The sequence below is a fragment of the Protopterus annectens genome, chromosome 8.part0 (genome assembly GCF_019279795.1).
Source record: "Protopterus annectens isolate FY-2018-M chromosome 8.part0, PAN1.0, whole genome shotgun sequence".
Classification (NCBI taxonomy): Eukaryota; Metazoa; Chordata; order Ceratodontiformes; family Protopteridae; genus Protopterus; species Protopterus annectens.
The window spans coordinates 1,631,353,984-1,631,376,546 of NC_056741.1; the positions used below are offsets into that span (position 1 = coordinate 1,631,353,984).

General features: G+C 44.4%; 1 protein-coding gene across 2 annotated transcripts in view; it reads right to left on the reverse strand.

Moving 5' to 3' along the window:
* NKAPD1 (NKAP domain containing 1) overlaps positions 1-22,563 on the reverse strand; it is a 528,467-nt gene that overhangs the window by 219,718 nt on the left and 286,186 nt on the right. The window lies entirely within an intron of this gene.

The following is a 22,563-nucleotide window of genomic DNA, read 5'->3' on the forward strand; positions in this document are numbered from 1 at the left end:
TGTTTGTTGCCTGTTTACGAGATAGCTTCTAAACCATTGTAGAGAATGTGAGCTGAGAGAGAAGAGGTTGAGTTTTTCAAGAAGTATATTATGGTTAACCATATCAAAAGCTTTTGATAGGTCTATGAACAGTGCTGAGGAGAAACGATTATTATTTCGATTATTATTTATGGAGTCAGAGAAGGAAAGGAGGGCAGTGGTAGTACTGTGGAAAGGTCTGAATCCATGTTGACAGTCAGCTAGAAGTTTGTTTTGAAGAAGGTAGTTAAGAAATTGTTTGTGTACGCATCTTTCCATTATCTTAGCTAATGGGGACAGTAAGGCAATAGGGCGAAAGTTGGAGAGCTCAGTAGAAGAGCCCCCTTTATGTAGAGGAATTATATGAGATATTTTCCAAATGGTGGGGATCTTTCCTTCAGAGATAGTCCTATTTATCAAAATAGATACAGGGAGATAAATAGCTTTTGCAGCTATTTGTAAGTATTCAGATGGAGTTGGTCAGCAGATGGGGTACAAGGTTTGAGTTTGATGAGAAGCTTATAAATAATGGATGAAGAGACAGGTTGAATTTGAAAGGCTTTAGAAGACACTGGAGAGGTATTTTGTGGGGATGCAGTAGGTGTGGGTAATGAATTAGCTAGGGTTAGAATAGCTTTTGTAAAGTACTTATTAAAGGCATATGGGATCTGAGAAGAATTGTTGAGGTTAAAGCCAGAAGGGATGGGAGTAGGTGAATGTCCTGGTTTAAGAAGTTTATTAACACCTGACCAGAATTTTTGAGGGGTGTTTTGACTAGTTTTTTGTAGATGAAGATAAAATTCCTTTTTGTCTCCAAGAGCATCTTTCTTGGTGGCATTTCTTAATTGTTTGAAAAGGAGGTGATCAGATGGACATTTGGTAGCTCTCCATTTAGCCCAGGTTTTATTTCTAAGGATCATTTTTTCTTTTGTTTGCTTTGTTAGCCATGGGGCAGTCTTGGCTCTTATCCTAGTAGAGCGTAATGGAGCGTGGTAATCAAGAATTTGTAGAAAGTTTTTGTTAAAATAGGTCACTGCTTCATTAAGTTCAAGGTGTGTCAAAGGCGACCAGTTGCATGCCTGCAATTCAGCAAGGAAGTTATCAGGGTTGAAAAATCTTTTGTGGTAAGTGTGGAGGTTGAGTCCACCACAGAAATGTAGTCATACTGAAGAAACTCCAACATTAGGAAGAGAGAGAGAACTTTCTAAAAGAGCACAGTTATCAAACACTAAAGTGTACACTCTTATGCTTCCCAAATCTGTCCAACACCCTAGACTCCCTATTGGAAGGATGGAACAGATGAACTCTGCACTGCAAGTTCTTTTTTTGTGGCTGGTGCTAGGACCATGGCATCTGCTGGTACTCCTTTGCTCCAAAATTATTTTCCCTTTGGAGGTGCCAGGATCCCATCTGGTCTCCCAGGGATCAGCTCAACAGAACTGGGTTCCTTCCATGCCCACCAAGAGATCAATTCAATGAGATCATCAGTGGGTGGAGTACCCCAGACGTAGATGGACCAGACCCAAATGCCTCCAGGAATACAGATTCCACTTGGGAAGAGTTATAGCTAGACCAACCACCACTTTAGTGATCACTAAACTGTCTTTGAAGGAAATGTCATCAGGTGGTGATGACATTTCCTTCAAAGATATTTGAAGGAAATGTCATCAGGTGGTGATCTTGGGGACCCTTTCCCTTCATCAAAATCAATATTCACTTTGATCAACTCCTAAGGGGAGTCTAAGTGCCTCCTCTTACACTTTCAATTTCCTAGGGAATTCTTCAGTATGGTGCTCCAGAGAAGTATTGGAAGATATAAGGATACCCTGTTGGATGGCCTGGAGACTTTGGGCTTGCTGTCCCTGTGGAGTAGAGTGATAAGTTTCATGGCGCAAAGACATCTGGGAACCAGATGGTAGATCCAAGAAGAGTGGAACTGTCTGAATTCTAGAAGAGAATACTCTCTCTACTACCTCAAATGCAGAATGCCCCAGGGAGAAGGAAGTTGAGAGAGCTGAGAGGACATGCTTCCAGGCCATTGGCTCCCTCTGACTCGAAGGCAGCCCACCCGAGGGAGACGTTATTGCTAAGATGTCCAATGCTAAAATCCTAAAGGGCTAAGATGGCTCCAACAGCTTTGGAGTTGACTCCATCACATCAGAGTGGACAACGGCACCTTGGCTCTAACAGTCTTCCAGCTCCAACACATTCTAAAAATAATAACAATGTCCTGACCTGAAAGGGTAGGAGCTGGGACAACTATCAGCATCTGCACCAAGAGAAACTTCCTCATCATTTTATCCACATCTACCTGTTAGACTCTCGGAAGAATGGGAAGAGGAAGCTAAAGAGGGAGACCTAGAGTGTTGATGCCTCACTAAATGGGGGAGTGGTAGCCGAGAGGGGACAGGGTCCAGAGAGGATGCATAAAGGTTCCATGGGTGCTCTTTAAACTCAGAACTGGATCCTATGACGCAGACCTTGGATCCAAAAACATGGTCTTTGGATCCGGTCATTTCGAAATTCTCCAGGATGTCTCCCTGTTCTGATATGAAGTAGCTGTTTGCTTAACGTTTTCTTTTTGTGGTTGGAAGAAGGACAGACAGTGGCAATAGACAGACTGGTTCCATGGTTAAGCTGAAAATGGTGCCAATTTTCTGCAGAAAACAAGAAGCAAATGCAAAAAAAAAAAACACAAAAACCTTTACAAGACACTTTTTTCCCCCCAAAAACACACACAGTAAAAAGCACTTTAAAACACTTCTGCCAGCACCACAGAGTAAAATAAACAATTTCTCCAAAGAAAAAACGTTTTTCAGTTACCTTAAACAACTTGTAAACCAACAGGAAAAATGAGCACTCCCATTTAACAGTATAGTTTAGTCTTGTGAAAGTCCATTAAAACACAAACTCCTAGCTTTAAAATAACTTTCCTGAAGTGGAATCTATTAATAACAAACAAAAATACCGACTGGAAGTCTCCCCCTCCCCCTAAAGGGAACTTATCTGACCAGCAAAGGAACAGTACACACAGACCATCGATCCTTGAAGGCTTTCAGAGAAGCACACTCGTCAGTGGCAGTAAAGCCCTGAAGGATGGGCTTGGCACCCAAACTTGTCTTTTAGTCAGCTCAGTTTCCAGAGAATTTGGACACTTGGAAGGTGCCTTGAAGCTTTGGAAACTGGCCGTCTCTTGTATCCTTGGCAGGATACAACCCAAATAGAGTACAGTTGTGTAAAATCTTATCATAATGGTAGATACGTTTTTCTTCACTGTTGCACTACTCATTACATTAGAGATCCCTTGCCAAGGGCAGCCCGTTGTCTGGCCAGTATACCAAAGCCTTTAGATTGCTTTAAGCTACACCGTATGTCACATGTATGCTCCCTGCATAGTGTAGGGCATAAAGATGACACCCGGATGTACCATCTTCAGAACTGGGATCCCCAGTTGAAGGAAAAGAAAAGGTAAATGGTACATCCAGAACAGAAATGGATCAGGTGATGGAGGGAGGGAGCGAATACTGCAACAGTGAAGAGAAGAACATCTACTGTTATGTTAAGATTTTACACAACTGTACTATGTCCATACTGCTGCAGTAGTCATTACATTAGGGAGAGTGCCGAAGCTCAGGAAGACACTTGGGAAGATGAAGGACCAGCAGAGCCGTCTAGGAAGCCATAAAGGATGGCTCTAGCAAAACCAGCTCTAGAGCTTCCATCCAGCTTGTAGTGCTTCGTAAATGTATGCAGTCCACGTAGCTGCCTCAAGAATAGAATTAGTATCTGAACCCCAGAGAAAAGCAGCAGCAGAAGCCACAACCTTAGTATAATGAGCCTTAACAGAATAAAGAAGGCTCTTACTATGAAAAGAATAAAAAATAAATAGCTTTGAGATCCAATAAGAAATAGCCTGCTTGGCAGACAGGTGCCTCAGCTAATCTTAAGGACCAGGGATGAAAGGAAACAAACTAATCAGATTGCCTTATATTCTTAGTCTTATCCAAATAAAATCTGAGTTGTCTATGCACATCCAAAGTTTCATAGTTTGATACTAGGCTATCTGCCCTGGGGCATTTATAAGCCTAGCCATAGTGATGTGGCTTTCGCCACCCCATGTAATGGTACAAAAATGTACAGAATAGATTTAGAATACTGTGCCCGTCTAGTAGTGACATACTGTGCCCCTGTCTAGTAGTGACACAGAGATGACCCCTGGGGTAAACCTACAATCTCCCAACCACTCGTCAAGATTTCTCTTGAAGAGAGTCAGTGAGGGGCTCTGCCTAACATGAACTGGGATTCTGTTCCAGAGTATGGGAAGCCTCTGAGTTATGAATTTGTCCCTCCAGCATGTCCTATTCATATTTGTGCTGAGGTTCAAATCTTTAGCTCTCATGGTTCTGATGGATTTGGATTTTTTGAGGTGGAGCATGTCCATCAATTCCTGATTGGACTTGGCCTTGTATGTCAGGCACAGATCACCTCTGAGTAGGCGGTATGCTACTGAATAGAGTTGGAGCTTCTTTAGTCTGGCAGCATATGACATATGTTGGAGACCCTTGATCCTCTTGGTGAGGTACTTTTGGGGTCTCTCTAGCTGTTGCAAGTGCCTGGTGAGGTACATACCAAATGGGGCATTGTACTCAATCATGGGCCTGATAAGGGAGGAGTACAGTGGCACAATGACCTCCTTTGATCTGGATGCGAATCCCTTCATGATAAGGTGGACAAGGTAGAAAGTCTTTCCAACCACTTTGGCAACATGGATGTCAAATGAGAGGTCACTATCGACTTGGGTCCCCACGTCTCTGATTACTTTTTCCGTACTCAGTGGGTTAATGCCTATATGATAATTTGTGGGCACTTTGTTTTTCCCAAAGGGGATGACTATACATTTTTTGGCATTTAGTTTAAGGCTATGACTCCGGCATCAGTTGTCCGTTTCAGTGAGGCCTTTCTGTAGGATGTACGTGTCAGCTGGTATATCGACTATGGCGCCTAGTTTGCAGTCATCTGCGAACTTGGTCAGCCACAACCCTCCCATGTTTGCTTTCACATCTGAGAAATAAATGCCGAACAAGAGGGGTCCCAGGACAGAGCCCTGTGGGACACCACCTGTCACTGGCTTTGAGTCTGACATGGCTCCAGTGATTTTGACTTTATGGGTTCTATCCTTTAGCCAGTTTGCCATCCATCTTGTGACATATGGATTTACATTTAAGCTGTTGAGCTTGTCTATGATGCCAGAGTGGGGTATTGTGTCGAAAGCTTTAGCCAAGTCCAGGTAGGCTGTATGGACTGCTTTGCCCTCGTCAATGGCTCTAGTGACTGTTTCGAAAAAGTCAACCAGGTTCAAAAGGCAGGATTTGCCTTTTACACAAAGCCGAACTGGGTGTGATCAAGTGTCTGTAAGTCCCCAATGTCTTTGTTTATTAGTTCCATAATGATTCTTTCCATAGCTTTGCAGACCAGGCTGGTTAAGCTTTTGGGGCGGTAGTTACCAGGGTCAGTAGAGGTGCCTCCTTTGTGGAGTGGGACTACTATTGTTGTACGCCAGTTTTCAGGTACATATCCTGTAGTAAGGTTAAGGTTAAATAGCGTTATTATGTGCCGGTTTAGCTCCTCTTGGAGTTCACGTAGCAAGCAACCCGGGATACCGTCAGGTCCCATTGATGCTGTGTTTTTAGCTTTGCTGAGGGCGGTTCTCACCTGAACATCTGAGATGACAGGGAGGTTACATTCAGCTGGGATAAGTAATTCTTCTTTTGGGGGTGAGGGAAGGGAGAAATTTGCACTGAACCTGTCTGCCAGAATGTTGGCAATATCTGTGGGTTCAGTGTATTTTTTGTCATTGTGAACTAACTCTGAACATATCTGAGGGTTTCCACCCAGGTTTCTAACATAGCTGAAGAAGGCCTTGTGGTTATCTTTAGTGTCCATAGCGATTTTTCTCTCAAAGTTGGCCTTGGATGTTTTTATGAGAGAACGTAGCTTTCTACTAGTGCTGATCAGAGATGCCTTCTCTTTATGGGATTTTGCTCTGTCGTGCAGTAGCTTCCTTCTTTTGTTATACAATTGGTTTATGGCTGGGGTCCACTGGACAGGAAGCCTGCCCTTGGTGGAGCAGGTCTTGGTTTTATTTGGGATTGCATGGTCCATGCATTCTTGGAGATGTCCGTAGAAAGCATTTGTGAAGGATTCTGCATTGTGGGATGTGGTTTCCACTGTCCCAGTGGGCTTAAAGGATACCATCTCAGTTTTAAGAAGTGTCAGCTTTTGAGAAGTTTTTCACTGTAGTCTTTTGTGTTGGGGGTGGAAGTGGGATATGTATATCCAGGGTGATTAGTTTGTGGTCAGATCTCACTAGTGAAGGGTATACTTCCGGTGTGGAGCACTTTGTCCCCATGTTTGTGATGATCAGGTTCAGTATATTATCTCCCCTTCTGGGAGAGGTGACTAGATGTTCCATTGCATTTGAATTTATGAATTCCAGGAACCTTTGGGCTAAGGTGTTTGGGCTAGAATAATGCACTCAGTCTATGTTAGGATAGTTGAAGTCTCCCAATATGAAGGTGTTTGGTGAGACATTCATATCCTCCAATGTCTTCAGGAAGGCTGAGTGGGATTCCTGAGATTGGGAGGGTGGTCTGTAACATGCTACCAGTTGTATAGCTGTTTTGCCTACGGTTAGTTGCACCTGGATGGTCTCTGATGCTTCATGTGTTGCCACTAACCTGGAGGTGTGGGTATCCTTGATGAATATGGACACTCCCCCTACCTTTTTGGTTTGGCCTGAGTTTTGGGGCCGAAAAGCATGATACGAGGTATAGCCTGGTAGTGCTGGGGTGCTCTTAGGAGCCTTGAACCAGGTTTCAGTTACTGCACAGACATCGCTGTCCTCCATACTGAGTGTGCAGCACCTTCTCACTGGGAGATTGCGGACAATGGAAAACAGTGGGCAAATGAACAGACCGATTAAGGGAAAACTCAAGCACCACCTTGGACAAAGAAGAAGGATTATTATGCAAGGACACCCTGTCCTTATGAAACACCAAAAATGGAGTATTAGCCATAAGGGCTTAAAGTACAGACACCTGTCTGGCAGAAGTAAGGGGCAACAAAAGAACAGACTTCCAAGAGCAATGCTGCAAGGAAGCTTAAGCTGCAGGCTCAAAAGGAGCCAGAGTCAATTTTTCCAAAACAAATTTTAAGATCCCAGGCAGGAGAAACAGGCTTCCTGGGAGGCCCAAAACGAAGGATGCATTTTAGGAATTGTTTAGCATCAAATCTAGAAGGTAAAGGGGTAGATATAAAAGGCAGACAAGCAGAGACAACTGATAAATGGCCCTTAACAGAAGAATAAGCCAATCCAGCACTCATCAATTCACGCAAATGAGAGAACCAAAGGAACATCCACAGAAAGTGGATCCAGGTTACGAAAGAGACACCAAACAGAAAACATCTTTCATTGGATACATAGCATTTCCTACTACTGGGCTTCCTGGCCTCTTGCAGGACCCTAAGCATGTCCTTAGAAAAAAAAAGCGTCTATGTGGAATCAAAATCCTATCACCTACAGTGTCAGTTAAAGAGTGGACAGGTGGGGATGGTCCACACTGTAAGGTAACTTGTGATGACTGCACTTGGCTAAATGCAGAGGAGGGAATCAATGTTGTCACGGCCAAAAGGCAGACAGCAACAAGATTTTGGAAGCATCCTGCTGAATTCTGAACAGAACTTTTGGAATGAAGGGAAAGCATAAAGAAACATCTCCTTCCAAGAAAAAGAGTGGGCATCCACCTTCCACACCAGAGGACCTGGGACTCTGGCACAAAATAGAGGAAGTTGCCTGTTCAGAGTAGAGGCAAACAGATCTATTTGAGGATTACCCCAGTGGTGGGCAACGTCCAGAAACACATCCTTGTGAAGCATCCATGCGTGGAATTGAAAGGACCTGCTCAGAGCATCTGCCACAATGTTTTGACCTGAGGGAAGGTAAACTGCCTGATGAGTCATTTGATACTGGACAGCAAGATTCCACAACAGGACTGTCAACTGACAAGGAAGACGAGATCTTGTCCCCCCGTTTGTTTATACACCACATCACTGGGGTACTGTCTATAAATACCTTGGGAGATCCTGGGGAGAAAAAAAAGAGGATGAAAAGCCTGAAGCATCAGAAAAGAGCTCCCATCTCTTTGACACTGACGTGCCAAAAGGAGACCATACCCCTGTACTTTTAGGGAGCCAAAAGGTGCTCTCCATCCCACATCTGAAGAGTCTGTGAACAGCTCCTTAGAGGGAAGAGGGTGATGAAAAGGGAGACCTGGAATTAGGCACAATAGCTGGATCTACCAGTGAAGTTCCTTCTTGAGATAAGGTAGAAGAGGAACTACAAATTCTAGGGGATGTGCCCGTTGAAGCAAAGTGACTTCATTTTCTCATTTGGGGTTTGGCCAGAGGAAGCATAGCAATGGTGGATGTCATGAATCCCAGAGCTCTCAAAAACGCCCTGGCTGTAATAGAGGATGGAGGAAGAAAAGTCTGAAAGAAGGAAATGAGTGTCAAGGCCTTGGGAGGAGGAATGGATGCTAGCATAGGCACAGTCTGAATCCTACACCCCCAAAAACATGGTATCGAGGAGTCGTCAGAAAACACTTCTTCAAGTTTACTGTGAACCCCAAGCTTTGCAGAAGAGAAATGGCAAAATGAAGATTTTGCAACAGGATCTCTGGAGAGGATGCCTTAAACAAGAGGTAGTCCAAGAAAGGAAATACTTTGATTCCCTGAATCCTGCAAAAAGCAATCATAGCAACAAGGCATTTGGTGAATACCCTTGGGGCAGCAGAAAGGCCAAAGGGCAAAGCAGAGAAAGTACAGTTTTGTACCTACCATAAATGTAGATGTTCGAGTGTTCACCCTGCTGCAGTCATCACACTTGGGTTATCCTGTCGTCAGGCGGTCCCGCAGTCGGATGGATTTCCAAAGTCTTGGTCCGACGTCGGTTGCTGTCGCCTCATCCCCGACGTCAGTGCGCCAGGGGTACATATATTGCAACCGATGACATTTTCTTCAGTTTTTCTTGCCCCAGATGTCAGCTGCCCCCAAAAAGGTGATCCAAATTAGTACCAAAAAGTGAGAACACTGTACAGACACAAAAACCCTTCAGCTATAAGCAAATATATCAGTAAGGCATAGCAAAGATTTAGCCAGTAGGATCAGAGGGGTTGGAGGGAGGGTAACCTGGACTGCAGCAGAGTGAACACTCTAACATCTACATTTATGGTAGGTACAAAACTGTACTATGTTCATCGTGTTACCCTGCTGCAGTCATCACACTTGGGTTGAGTCCCAAAGCTAAGGTAGGGTGGAGGGATTATAGAGGGTTAGAGGAGGCAATGAGGCCCTGCAGAACTGCAGTGGCGAAGCCTGCCCTGGACTTAGAATAAAGAGGTAAGTGATAGTGTTTGGTGAAGGTGTGTACAGAACTCCAAGGTGCAGCTTCTAAAATTTCCTTGGTAGGAACCCCCCTGAGGAAGGCAGTAGAGGTAGCTGTTGCCCTGGTAGAGTGGGATCTAATGGTAGGAGGAACTGGTTTCCCATGATGGGTATAGTAGAATCGTATGCAATGGCCTATCCATTTAGAAATGGTTTGCTTGGAAATGGCCCTCCCTTGAGAAGCTGAAGCATAGGAAACAAAGAGCTGGTCAGTTTTTCTGAAAGCCTTAGTTTTATCCAAGTAATATCGAAGCTGCCTGTGAATGTCCAAGGAATGTAGGAGTCCCTCACCTTTGTTCTGTGGATTGGGGAAGAAAGTGGGTAGATGGATGGTTTGATTTAAAGCTACACTGGAAACCACCTTAGGCATGAAGGAAGGATTAGTTCACAGAGAAACTCTGTCTTGATGAAAAATGAGGAAAGGTTCCACTGCCATAAGTGCCTGTAATTCTGAAACTCTCCTAGCAGAAGTTATTGCCAGGAGCAGGGCAGTCTTCCAAGATAGGAACTGAAGGTCTGCAGAAAAAGCTGGTTCAAAGGGAGGTAATGTTAGTTTTTCCAGAACAAAGTTGAGGTCCCATGTTGGTGTAGGAGCTCTTCTAGGTGGGTCTAATGTTTTTTGCCCCTCTGAGGAACTGCCTTAGGAGTGGGTTTGAAAATAAAGGTGGATTTGTGTCGTAGTGAGCTGAAATAGCTGAAGCATGGATTTTAATTGAGGAGAAGGAAAGTCCTTTATGCAACATCTCAGCTAAATACTGCAGAATGTGAGGCATATGAGGCTGAGTTGTGTCTTGGCCTTTAGCCTGGTTCCAAGCTGAAAACCTTTTCCATTTGTCCGAGTAAGCCTTCCTGGTGCTTGACCTCCTGGCTTCTAGAATAACATCCAGTACTGCTTGTGATAAAGAGGCTGGTTGACTGCTTAATTGATTTGCCATGCAGCCAGGTTTAAAGGTTTTGATCTGGCTGTGTAGAATCTGCTTGTCTTGCTGTGTGAGCAAATGAGGTATTTGAGGCAATATCCATGGTGGGCTGTGAGCCATATTCTTCAATAGCGGGTACCAGTGCTGGCGTGGCCAGTCTGGGGCTATGAGAATCATTTGAGGTTTCTCCTTTTTGACCTTCAAAAGTACCTTTATGAGAAGAGGTAATGGAGGAAAGGCATATGTTGTCAGGTTTTTCCAACTGAAGGAGAGAGCATCCACTTTCCAAGCTTGATGGTGGAATGTTCTTGTACAAAATTTTGTCAGCTGGTAGTTTCGAGGACTGGCAACAGGTCTATATTTGGTAGGCCCCATCTTTGAGTTATCATTGCAAATATTTGTGGGTCTAGCTTCCACTCATGGGGATCCTTGATGTTTCTGCTTAGGTCGTCTGCCAATGTGTTTTTCTGTCCTGGCAGGAAGTGAGTTTGTAACTGGACATGGTAGGTCCGAGCTGTGTTCCATAAGATCACTGCTTGCCTGCAAAGAGGGTAGGAATGTGTGCCCCCTTTTTTGTTTATGTACCACATTATTGTGGTGTTGTCTGTCTTTATTGCCAGTTGCCCAGGCTGTAGTAGATCCTTAGATCCTTGAAGGCTGTCAGAGCTTTCTGTACAGCTAGCATCTCTTTTTGGTTTATGTGCAGTTTTCTTTGTTCTGCAGTCCATAGGCCTTGAATGCATTGCCCTGCCATGTGAGCCCCCCAGGCATAGTCTGAAGCATCTGTTGTGATAGTTTGCCTGGGTGGGGGCAAGGTGAAAGGCTGACCCTTGTTGAGGTGACATGCCTGTGCCCACCATAGAAATTCCTGTTGAAGGCAGGGAATGAGAGATATCACTGTGTCCAAGTTGTGGCTGTGTTGAGACCATACGCTTTTTAAGTACCATTGTAATTTCCTCATATGCAGTTTTGCACATGGTATTATCAGGATGCCATGAAGCCCAAAGCCTGCAGAATTTTTCTTGCAGTTAATTGGGTCTTTGTTGCCATTGTCTTGAAATATTGAGTCAGTTGTAATTGCTTGTCTGGTGTAAGATAAGCCTTCTGGGCCGTTGTGTCCAAGCTGGCACCCAGGAATGCCATTTTTTGTGAGGGTACTAGTTTTGACTTCTTTTCGTTTACTGTGTACCCCAGACAATTTAGTAGATGCTTCACAAAAGCCAGATGTTGTATGAGAATGTCTTTTCTTTCTGCTTGGATGAGGCAGTCGTCCAGGTATGGATATATTTGAATTCCTCTTTGTCTGCAGTATGCAATTACTGGTGCCAGGCATTTTGTGAATACTCTGGGCGCAGTAGATAAGCCAAAGGGCAGTGAAGAATTGATAATGGGTCGAACCTGCAATGAAACAGAGGTATCTTCTGCAACTTTGTCTGATAGGGACATGTAGGTATGCCTCCTTGAGGTCCAACGTTACCAGCCATGCTTCCTTGCCCAACATGGGAAGTAGCTGCTGTAGTGTTAGCATCTTGAATTTGGGAACTTGTAAGTGTTTAGAATTGAAAGGTCCAGAATTGGTCTCCAAGCATTTTCTTTTCTGGGTACTAGGAAGAGTCTTGAGTAAAATCCTTGGCCTTGCTCTTGAGTTGGTACCCTTTGAATGGCTCTCATGGCCATGAGAGCTGTAATTTGTTTTTGAGCCTCTGCCCTTTAATTTTGTGGCAGGTTTGGCATTCCTCTTTTTATTGGCAAGGTGTGAAAGTGGAATCTGTATCCTCGTAAAATTATGTCTAGGACCCATTTGTCCTTTGTGACCATGTGCCAGTTGTCTACAAATAGTGCTAGTTTCCCCCCCAGGGGGGCTGACAAAAGAGCTTTGTTTGGCCAGCTGAGGTGCAAGTCATTGAGTTTGCCTTCTGGTGGTTTGAGACCTGTCTTCTCCTCCCTTCTGGGTTGGAGTGGCCCATTGGCGAGGTTTATACTGAGCTTGTGGTTGTCCTCTGCCCCTTGGGCGCCTGTATTTACCCCTGTGAGGCCTGTCAGTAGCTGGAAAGGACCAATTTTTGGTTGGCCAGTTTCTGCTGAAGCGAGGGGGTTGTACCTGTAGGAAATCTTTGACTGTCTGCATTGATTTTGACTTATCTTCCATTTTCTTTAAAACAACTTCTGCTTTAACACCAAAAAGAACATCCTGCTGCAAGGGAGCATCTAGTAGTTTTGCTTTAACATGTTCAGGCAGACTTTGTTCCTTTAACCAGGCATGCCTATCTATAACTGATCCAGTGACAGCTGCTCTGCAAGAGGCATCTAAAGAATCAAACCCACACTGTAAGGTATGTTTGCCCACCTGCTCGGTGGCGTGCAACAAATCCTGTACTTCTTTCAATTCAGTTTGTTGAGGGAGGGTTGTTATATTTTGTTTTTCACTGAGAGATCAGAAATTGCTGATACTTGAGCATATGAAATTGACAGTTTAGAGCTCTCATAGCTAAAGTGGCTGAGGTGTAAACCTTTTTCCCCCATCTGTCTAGTGCTCTTGAATCCCTTTCAGAAGGTACTGGATTTTTAGCCATGGAAGCCTTAGCCCCCATGGGATCCTGGGAGATAGTCTCTGGGTCAGCTACTGGGCTTTTGTAAAGAAATTTATGGGAATCAGGTACTCTGTAGTATCTGTCAGGCTTGGTCGGGGCAGGAGGCAGAGAGTCAGGGTTGAAACTGGATTCTAAATAGACATCATCCACAATGTCCAAAACAGGAGGGATGGCTAGAGGTCTGTGTTGGGGGAGTAAAAGAAACTCTCTGAGCCTTTTCTTGGAATCAGAGTAATCCTGACCTTCCCAGTGAAAATGTTCCCTCATAGTGTGTAAAGTTTCCCCAAAAGAGTAGTCTTCTGGAGGGGAAGCTGAGGGAATAGAGTCCTTAGCATCAGAATCTTCATAAGGAGAGAAGGAATAGTCTTGGTCTTCAGAGGAATCCGAAGAAATAGACAGTTGTTCAGAGGAAGCAGATTCTTCCTCCTGTCTAGGCCTTTTGTCAGGAGGAGGCCGAGAACCACTGATAGGAGAAATCAGAACTTCAGCCATCTTGAGCATCTGTTTCTTAGGCATAGGGCCTTGAACAGGAGACTGAAGTGAAGCCTTTTTCGATTTGGAAGGAGTCTTTGATTTGGAAAACGTTTTGACTGTAAGAGTCGTCGGTCTGAAAACGCTTTCAGAAGTACCAACGTCCTTGGGAGGTAAGTCATCGGTAGGGCCTGAAGTAAAAGGCTGCATCGGCCTAGTACACTCCGTCAAACAATCCGTAGCGGTCTCGGGTTCCTCAAGTGCGGTAGTCAAAGGTTGCGTCAGAGCCTCTCTGATAACCGAAGGACCGGAGACTGGATCAACCGAGGCCTCGGAATCGGGCTTAGGCCTGGGCTGTCGGTCTTTATCCCTGCGTTTTTTGTTCACACCGGTAGTCGGTAGCTCCGACGGCATGTTATAATTACATTTTCTGCCAAAAAAGTGTTGTGCGAAATCAAATAGTCTTTTAATAGTATGTTTATTAAATCTAGCACAAAAACGACAAGAAGTGACGTCGTGGTCAGGGCCTAGGCAGGGTAAGCAATAAGAATGAAAATCCTTATGAGGTATTTGCTTCCCACAAGAAATACAATTGTTAACTTTTTCTGACATCGGTCTGAGGCAAGAAAAGTTTCCCCAACGGGGTACTTAGCTTTATAGAAGACTTCGGTCTGAAATTCAAATTCGAAAATCTCAGGAGTCGGCCGACTGGCACTTGCGAACTGCTTCTGCTTCGGGCACCACGCGGCAAGAAAGACTGGAGAAAATGGTGTCGGTTGAAATATATGTACCCCTGGCGCACTGACATCAGGGATGAGGCGACAGCAACCGACGTCGGACCAAGTCTTTGGAAATCCGGCCGACTGCGGGACCGCCTGACGACAGGATAACCCAAGTGTGATGACTGCAGCAGGGTAACACGAACATCTGAAAATGCCAGGAAGCAAAGAAACGTAAAACAATTCCTGAAAAGGGAATGGCTCGAAATATGTTGATAAGCATCCTTGAGATCCAGACACACCATATAAGCTTGAGAAAGCAAAAGAGGGAACAAAGTCTGAAAGGACAACATTCAAAAGGAGGGCATCTTCAGAAGTGTTTAGATGAGAGAAGTCTAGAATTGGAGAGTAGTTCCTGAGGAGGCTGAGGAATACACACAAAAGGGGAAAGGGATTTCTAAACCAAGAAATACCCCCTGACGAATAACAGACAATACCCAGGAATCCTGAGTAATCTGTAGCCAAACAGGAAGAGACAGGGAAAGGTGAAGAGAAAGAGGAAAGTGGCTGGGAAGAATAGGACAGTCGGATAGCAACTGGTTTATCTGGAAAAGGAGACTTCTGAGGCACAGTAGTCTGAGTAGCCTACTTGCCACCCTTTTTCCCCTTAGGAGGAGGGTGAGACTGCCTGCAAATGCTGACTTATTGGGGTAGTTTCTCTGAAATTAAGGTACAGGAGAAACAAACATGTTTAAATTCCTGTAAATCCTTATCCTTATCCCGAATGAACAAACACAACAGCAGCAGCAGTAGCTTCTGCAAGCAAGTGTTTATTATCAAGAGGGACACTCAACTTAGCCTTAATAATAGTCATGCAAAAGTTGAAGATGAAGCCAAGAATACCTTCTCATCACTGACCCAAAGACTGCAGCCCTACAGTAAGCATCTGCTGCATCATAACTACACTTGATGGAATGACGAGTCACCTGGAAGGAAGTCTCTAACAGAGAAAGAACAGAAGTTTTACCCTCAAAGTTTGAAGATCAAAAATATCCTGACATACCTGGGACAGGAAAGCCAACAAATACCTAGACATATGGGTCTGTTAATTAACAATCCTAAAAGCCAAAGTAGCAGAGGTGTAAAACTTTCTGACTAGCCTTTCCATGGTCCTATCTTTAATCAGGAGGCAGGAAAGTACAGTTGTGTACACTTACCATAAATGTACATGTTCGAGTGTATTCACTGTTGCAGTCATCACATTTGGGTTATCTGCTTGCAATAGTCCTCATTCGGCCTGATTATCAAAGTCTTGGGTCCTGTGTCGGTTGTTCTTTCATCTTCCGTGACGTCAGGTAGTCAGGGGTATAAAGCATGCAGCTGACGCCATTACATCAGTTTTTCTTGCCACAGATGTCAGGTGCCCCTCTAATGGGAAGCAATTATATATATATATATATATATATATATATATATATATATATATATATATATATATATATATATATATACATACACACACACACACACACACACACACACACACACACACACACACACACACACACACACACACACACAAGGTTACACCTCCAACAAAAAAGCAAAAAGCTTTTAAGCATAGTAAAGGAGAGTAAAGGTATAGCCAAAAGAAGTCAGGGGGCTGGAAGGAGGGTAACCAGGACTGCAACAGTAAATACACTCGAACATCTACATTTATGGTAAGTGTACACAACTGCATTATGTTCTGTGTGTTTCACTGTTGCAGTCATTACATTTGGGTAGATTCCCAAAGCTAAGGATGGGAGGAGGCATTTAGATAGTATTAGGACCAGCTAAGGCCCTGCAAGACTGCAGTGACAAAGCCAGCTCTGGATTTAGAGAAAATTGGTAAATGGTAAAAGTATGTACAGAACTCCAGGTAGCAGCTTCTAGGATGTCACTGGTAAGTACACCTCTGAGAAAGGCTGTAGAGGTAGATGCAGCCCTGGTTGAATGGGGTCTAATCCCCTGTGGGATAGGTTTTACATGGTGCTTATAGCAGAAATGAATGCAATGGCATATCCATTTAGAAATGGTTTGCTCTATAATAGCCTTCCCCTCTGCCCCTGTAGCAAATGCCACCAGCAGTTGTTCAGATTTCCTTTGAGGTTTAGTCCTGTCCAAGTAAAATCTAAGTTGTCTGTGCAAATCTAAGGAGTACAGTATCCTTTCCCCTTTGTTCCGTGGATTAGAAAAGAAGGTTGGCAAATGAATGGACTGATTAAGAGCCACACTGGATACCACCTTGGGAATGAAGGAGGGATTGGTCCTGAGGGACACCCTGTCCGCATGAAATATGATGAAAGGCTCCACTGCCGTAAGGGCCTGTAGTTCAGATACCCTTCTTGCTGAAGTAATTGCTAAAGGGAAGGCTGTTTTCCAAGAAAGAATTTTTAACTCTGCACTTGCAGCTGGCTCAAAAGGAGGAAGAGTGAGCTTTTCCAATACAAAGTTAAGGTCCCAGGGTGGAGTTGGGGCTCTCCTGGGTGGTCTTAAGTTTTTGGCCTCTCTGAGGAACTGCTTGAGCAGTGGATGAGAGAAGAGGGGTGGTTCTGTGTTGTAATGAGCTGAAATGGCTGAGGCGTGAATTTTGATGGAGGAAAAAGAAAGGCCCTTGTGAAGCATCTCAGTTAAGTATTGAAGAATCCGAGGTAAATTGGGCACTGCTGCGCCCATCCCTTGAGTTTGTTTCCAGGCACAGAATCTTTTCCATTTCTCAGCATAAGATTTTCTAGTACTAGGCCTCCTTACCTCCAAAATGACATCCAACACTTGTTTGCTGAGGGATGGTAATGGAGAGATTAGGAAATTAGCCAGGCTGCAGGGTCAGGGTCAAGGTTTGAAGCTGAGGGTGCAGAATCTGACTGTCCTGCTGTGACAGCAGGGTAGGGGTCTGAGGCAGGTGCCATGGAGCCAGCAGTGACAAACTGGGCAAGAGGGGGTACCAGTGTTGGCGTTGCCAGTCTGGTGCAATCAGTATAGTCCTTGGTTTGTCCTGTTTGAGCTTTAGTAGAACTTTGGAGAGGAGAGGCAGAGGTGGAAAGGCACAAACTGATAGATTTTTCCAGCTGAAGGACAGAGCATCCACTTTCCAAGCTTGTTTGTGGGGAGTCCTTGTGAAGAATTTGCCAAACTGGTAGTTCTGGGAGGAGGCAAACGAGTCTATATCTGGGCTCCCCCATTTCTTTATCAACATGTTGAAAATCTTTGGTTCCAGTTCCCACTCGTGTGGGTCCATGAGATTTCTGCCGAGTTCTTCTGCCAGTATATTTTTTCCTGACAGGAATTGAGCCTGTAGATGCAGTTGGTAGCTCAAGGCTGTGTTCCATAGACACATGGCTAATCTGCAGTGGGGATAAGAATGGGTACCCCCTACTTGTTTATGTACCACATAACAGTGGTTTGGCAGTCCTTACCATTAATTGTCCTGGAAGAATGTGGTCCTTGAAGACTGTCAGAGCATTCTGTACAGCTAACATTTCTTTTTGATTGATATGCAGGTGCATTTGACTTGGGTTCCACTTGCCCTGAATGCACTTCCCTGCCAGGTGAGCCCCCCATGCATAGTCTGATGCATCTGTTGTTAGGGTTTGGGCGGCAGGGGGTAGAGTGAATGGTAGTCCCTTGTTTTGGTGGCAGGCCTCTGCCCACCAAAATAACTAACTGTAGGCAAGTTATGATAGGGATCATTGCTTCTAGATCCTGAGAATGTTGACACCATAGGCTTTTTAGATACCACTGTAGTTTCCTCATATGCAGTCTTGCATATGGAATTAGTAGAATGCAGGAGGCCATGAACCCCAAGGCTTGCAGTATTTGCCTTGCAGATAGCAGGGTTTTGTGGCCATTAGTTTGAAGTAAATTGTCATATGAATTTGTTTCTCTGGTGTGAGGAAAGCCATATGGGAAGTTGTGTTCAAGCTTGCTCCCAGGAATATAATTTGTTGACAGTGTACCAGATGCAATTTCTTTTCATTTATGGTGTACCCCAGACAAGTAGGCACCTTTTGTACAAATGCCAGATGATTCAAATGTATGTCCTGGCTTTCTGCCTGAATTAGACAATTGTCCAGGTATAGGTATATTTGAATATTTCTTTGCCTGCAAAATGCAATGACTGGGGCTAGGCACTTTGTAAACACCCTGGGCGCAGTAGATAAGCCAAAGGGCAGTGCAGAGAACTGACAGTGCATGCAGCCTGCTTTGAAGTGTAGGTATCTTCTGCAAGATTCCTCGATTGGGATGCGCAGGTAGGCTTCTTTTAAATCCAGCATTGCCAACCAGGCATCTTTGCCTAGCATAGGAAGTAACTGGTGAAGAGTTAGCATCTTGAATTTTGGAATCACCAAAAAGGTGTTTAGTACAGAAAGATCCAGGATAGGATGCCAAGAGTTGTCTTTTCTGGGTACCAGGAACATTCTTGAGTAGAAACGTTGTCCCTTTTCCTCTTTAGGTACAGTTTGAATAGCCTTTATGCTTAAGAGAGAGGGTACTTGCTTTTCAGCCTCTGCCCACTGATTTGGGGGTAGATCTGGCCAACAGTTTGGAGTTGGTAATGTGTGGAAGTGAAATCTGTATCCTTGGAAAACTATATTTAAAACGCATTTGTCCTGGGTAATGAGTTCCCAGTTTTTTGCCTGCAGAACAATCTTTCCCCCTAAAGAGGCAGTCAGTTGAGAAGTGCTTGGAAGTTTTAAGGTCAAGTCATTGAGACAGTTTACCATAGGGTGGAGTCTTACTACTCCCTGATTTGGAAGTGGGAGCCCCCCACTGTTTAGTCCTGTGTGTACCCTGGGACTGAAGCCTGGGTGTTCTGCTGGTTCTGGGTTTGGACTGAGAAGGCCTGGAAAAGGCAGGAAAAGACCGATTCTTAGAGGGCCAATGCCTACTAAATCTTGGAGGTTGTACTTGTAGGAAATCTTTAAGTCTGCATAGATTTAGCTTTTTCCTCCATCTTTTTAAGAACTTCTTCTGCTTTGTTACCAAACAGGCAGTTCTGATTTAAGGGAGCATCCAGCAATTTAGCTTTAACATGATCTGGCAAAGATTACTCCTTAAGCCAAGCATGCCTTCTAAGGACAGACCCAGTGACAGCAGCCCTGCAAGATGCCTCTAGTGAATCAAAACCACATTGCAAAGTATGCTTTCCAACCTGTTCAGCAGAATGCATTAAATCCTGTAAATCCTTATTTTCAGCACAGTCAGGAATCAACATAATTTTCTGTTTAAGCAATTCAGTGATATGCTGCGGATACTTTAACATATGAAATTGGCAGTTTAAGGCCCTAAAGGCCAAAGTTGCAGAAGTGTACACTTTCTTACCCCATCATTCCAGCCCCCTGGAGTCTCTATCAGAGGGGGTAGGAGTTTTGGCAGTAGTAGCCTTGATGCCCTTGGGTCCCTGTGAAATGGTCTCAGGATCTGCAGTTGGATTTTTAAAAAGGAACTTGAGAGAGTCAGGAACCCTGTAATATCTATCAGGTATTCTGGGAGCAGGAGGTAGAGAGTCAGGGGCCAAGCTAGATTCCAAAAAGGCATCATCAACAATGTCTAGTACAGGAGGGATAGTTAAAAGCCTGTGCTGGGGCAGGAGTAAGAAATCCCTAAGCCTCTTTTGAGAATCAGAGTAATCCTGACTTTCCCAGCGAAAGTGCTCCCTAAGAGTATGCAGGGTTTCACCAAAAGAAAAATCCTCTGGGGGGGGAAGCAGAGGGAATAGAGTCCTCTGCATCAGAATACTCATAGGTAGAAAAGGGTAAATTCCTGGTCCTCAGAGGAAACAGACATTTCAGAATCCTGGTCAGAAGTATCATAAGTAAATTCAGTTCTAGGTCTCGGAGGGGGAAGGTTGGCTTCCCCTGATTAAAGTAATAAGGTCTTCAGCCATTCTTATCATCTGTTTTTAGGCATAGAGGCCTGACCATGTGGCCTGGGAGTCGGTTTTCTAGGCACAGTTCGAGTTTTAGGCCTTGAAGAAGATGGCGTCGGTTTAATATGCAAGTCAGCAGGCCTGAATACACCCTCAGAAGCCAGTGCCTGCACAGTGGCTCTGGACCCATCCAAGGTAGAGACATCTGCAGGTTCCACAGTTGAAGGATCTCGCGGCATACCAGACTCTGAATGGGTCTCAGTAGAGGCCTGCGAATCTGAAGTAGCGGGTATCAGGGGCTGCAAAAGCGCCTCACTGAATACCGGCGAACTGGTGACTGGCTTAGGAGAAGCATCATCGGCAGCTTTGGACCTAGGTAGCCCGTCTCTGTCTTTATCTTTGCATTTTTTCGGAATGTCGGTAGTCGGATGGCTTACCGAATACATATCTGGATAATTGAACAGGGTACCAAAATATTTAGAAGTGCAAATATACAGACGCCAAATAGTTTGTTGCTTAAATAAGGCACAAAACTGACAGCTAGGTATGTCGTGGTCAGGGCCTAGGCAAGGAATACAGTATGAATGAAAATCTTTGTCAGGTATTTGCTTTCCACAAGAAATGCAATTATTGACTTTTACTGACATCGGATTAGAGCAAGAAAAAGTTTCCCCAACGGGGTACTAAGCTTTAGTTGAAGACTTCGGTTCTGAAACTTGAAAACGAAAATTTCAGGAGTCTGCTAACCGGCACTTGCGAACTGCTTCTGCTTCGGGCATCGCACAGCAAGAAAGACTGATGTAATGCCATCGGCTGCATGCTTTATACCCCTGACTACCTGACGAGATGAGACAGCAATCGACGCAGAACCCAATCAGGCCAACTGAGGACTACTGCAAGCAGGTAACCCAAATGTGATGACTGCAACAGTGAAACGCAAAGAACATCTTGGGAGAAGGAAGCAACTGAGAGGGCTTGTCAGAGACTACAAACACCACCAAGGGATCAATAGCAGGACACTAGTACAAAAATTTACAAACCTCAAGCACCCTATCAGGTTTCTTGGGGGCAGGGGGATGAGAATCTGGAGCCTTAGAAGCACTGGAAAATTAATCCAATATGGCAGCCAAAACAGAAGGAACAGTCTGCAGCAATCTACAGTATATTTTATGTTCCTCAGCGACCCGAGCGCAATATCATTATCCTGGAGACTGTGTCCCCAAAAGAAATTTCTTTAAAAGGAGTATTAGGTCCGGTAGATTCCTCTTCCTCTGACCCACAGTTCAAAGGAGAAGGAATCTGAGAAGAGCAAGCAAGGGAATTTCTCATCTGAATCCAGCTCCTCTTCAGAGGAATCCTGTTACTAGGTCTTTTTAGGGAAGTAGAGGTCCAAGGGAGGGACCTGGAACAGAAACTCCCTGAGGAGGTTTCAATACCATCAAAGCACTAAACAAATCCTGAGTGAAGGCCAACCATTCACTCTGTGGACTGTTAAGAACAGGAGAGATATGTTTAGCCTTTTGCTTGTTCTTCAATGGGATGTCCATCTTTGAAAGACTCAGACTCATGATGGCATTCAATAATGGTAGCAAGGGCTTCTTCTCTAATATTTGAGGAACGCCATTAGGCCCCTCAGAAATAATCAGCCATGATTCCCCGAGTGTCGAAAAGGAAGTCTGCAAAGCCTCTATGGATGTACTTAAAGTCTGATCCCCGCTGGCCTCCAACCCGGTCGCAGCAGAGTAATCCAACAACAAAGCCAGGTGAAACCCTGAGCATCCACTTACTTCACGAGAGACATTTGGCGGAGGCTCAACAGCGGCAGATTCCAGCCTAGTCTTCTTGGCCGCCTTATTCGCGGACAGATTTCTCTCGGAGTAGGAAGTACCTTCCACTGCGTCTTTTGCAAGAAGCTTAAGACTCTGATTTTCAAGATAAAGCGTCAAAGAAGAGAGTTTACTAATGAAGTGTTTTTGGTACAAAAGCCTGACAAATGGAACAGGTTTTGAGAGGCACAAAAGCAAAAGACACACTGGTTGTAATGGTCTTTATGAGGAATCTGTCTCCCACCCTGGCATTTATCCTTCTTGGATGACATGAAACCCCACAAGCAACAGAAAAAAAAGATAAGTAAAAAAAGAACCCCAAAAGGGCACTTATCTGCAATGGCTAGGTGAACCAGCAATGGAACGTGCATTCAGACCAATGATCAAACGATGGTGTTCAGACTGGTGACAAAGGAATTCTGAGGATGGTATGTCTTGACGTCACCTTTATGCCCTACGCTATGAAAGAAATGTGTGTGATGTATGGCTTACCTTAAAGAAACCTAAAGGCTTTGGTATACTGGCAAGATATTGGGCCACCCTTGGTAGGGGATCCCTAATATAATAAATACTGAAACACTGATATGGAAGGACATCTAAGACTAC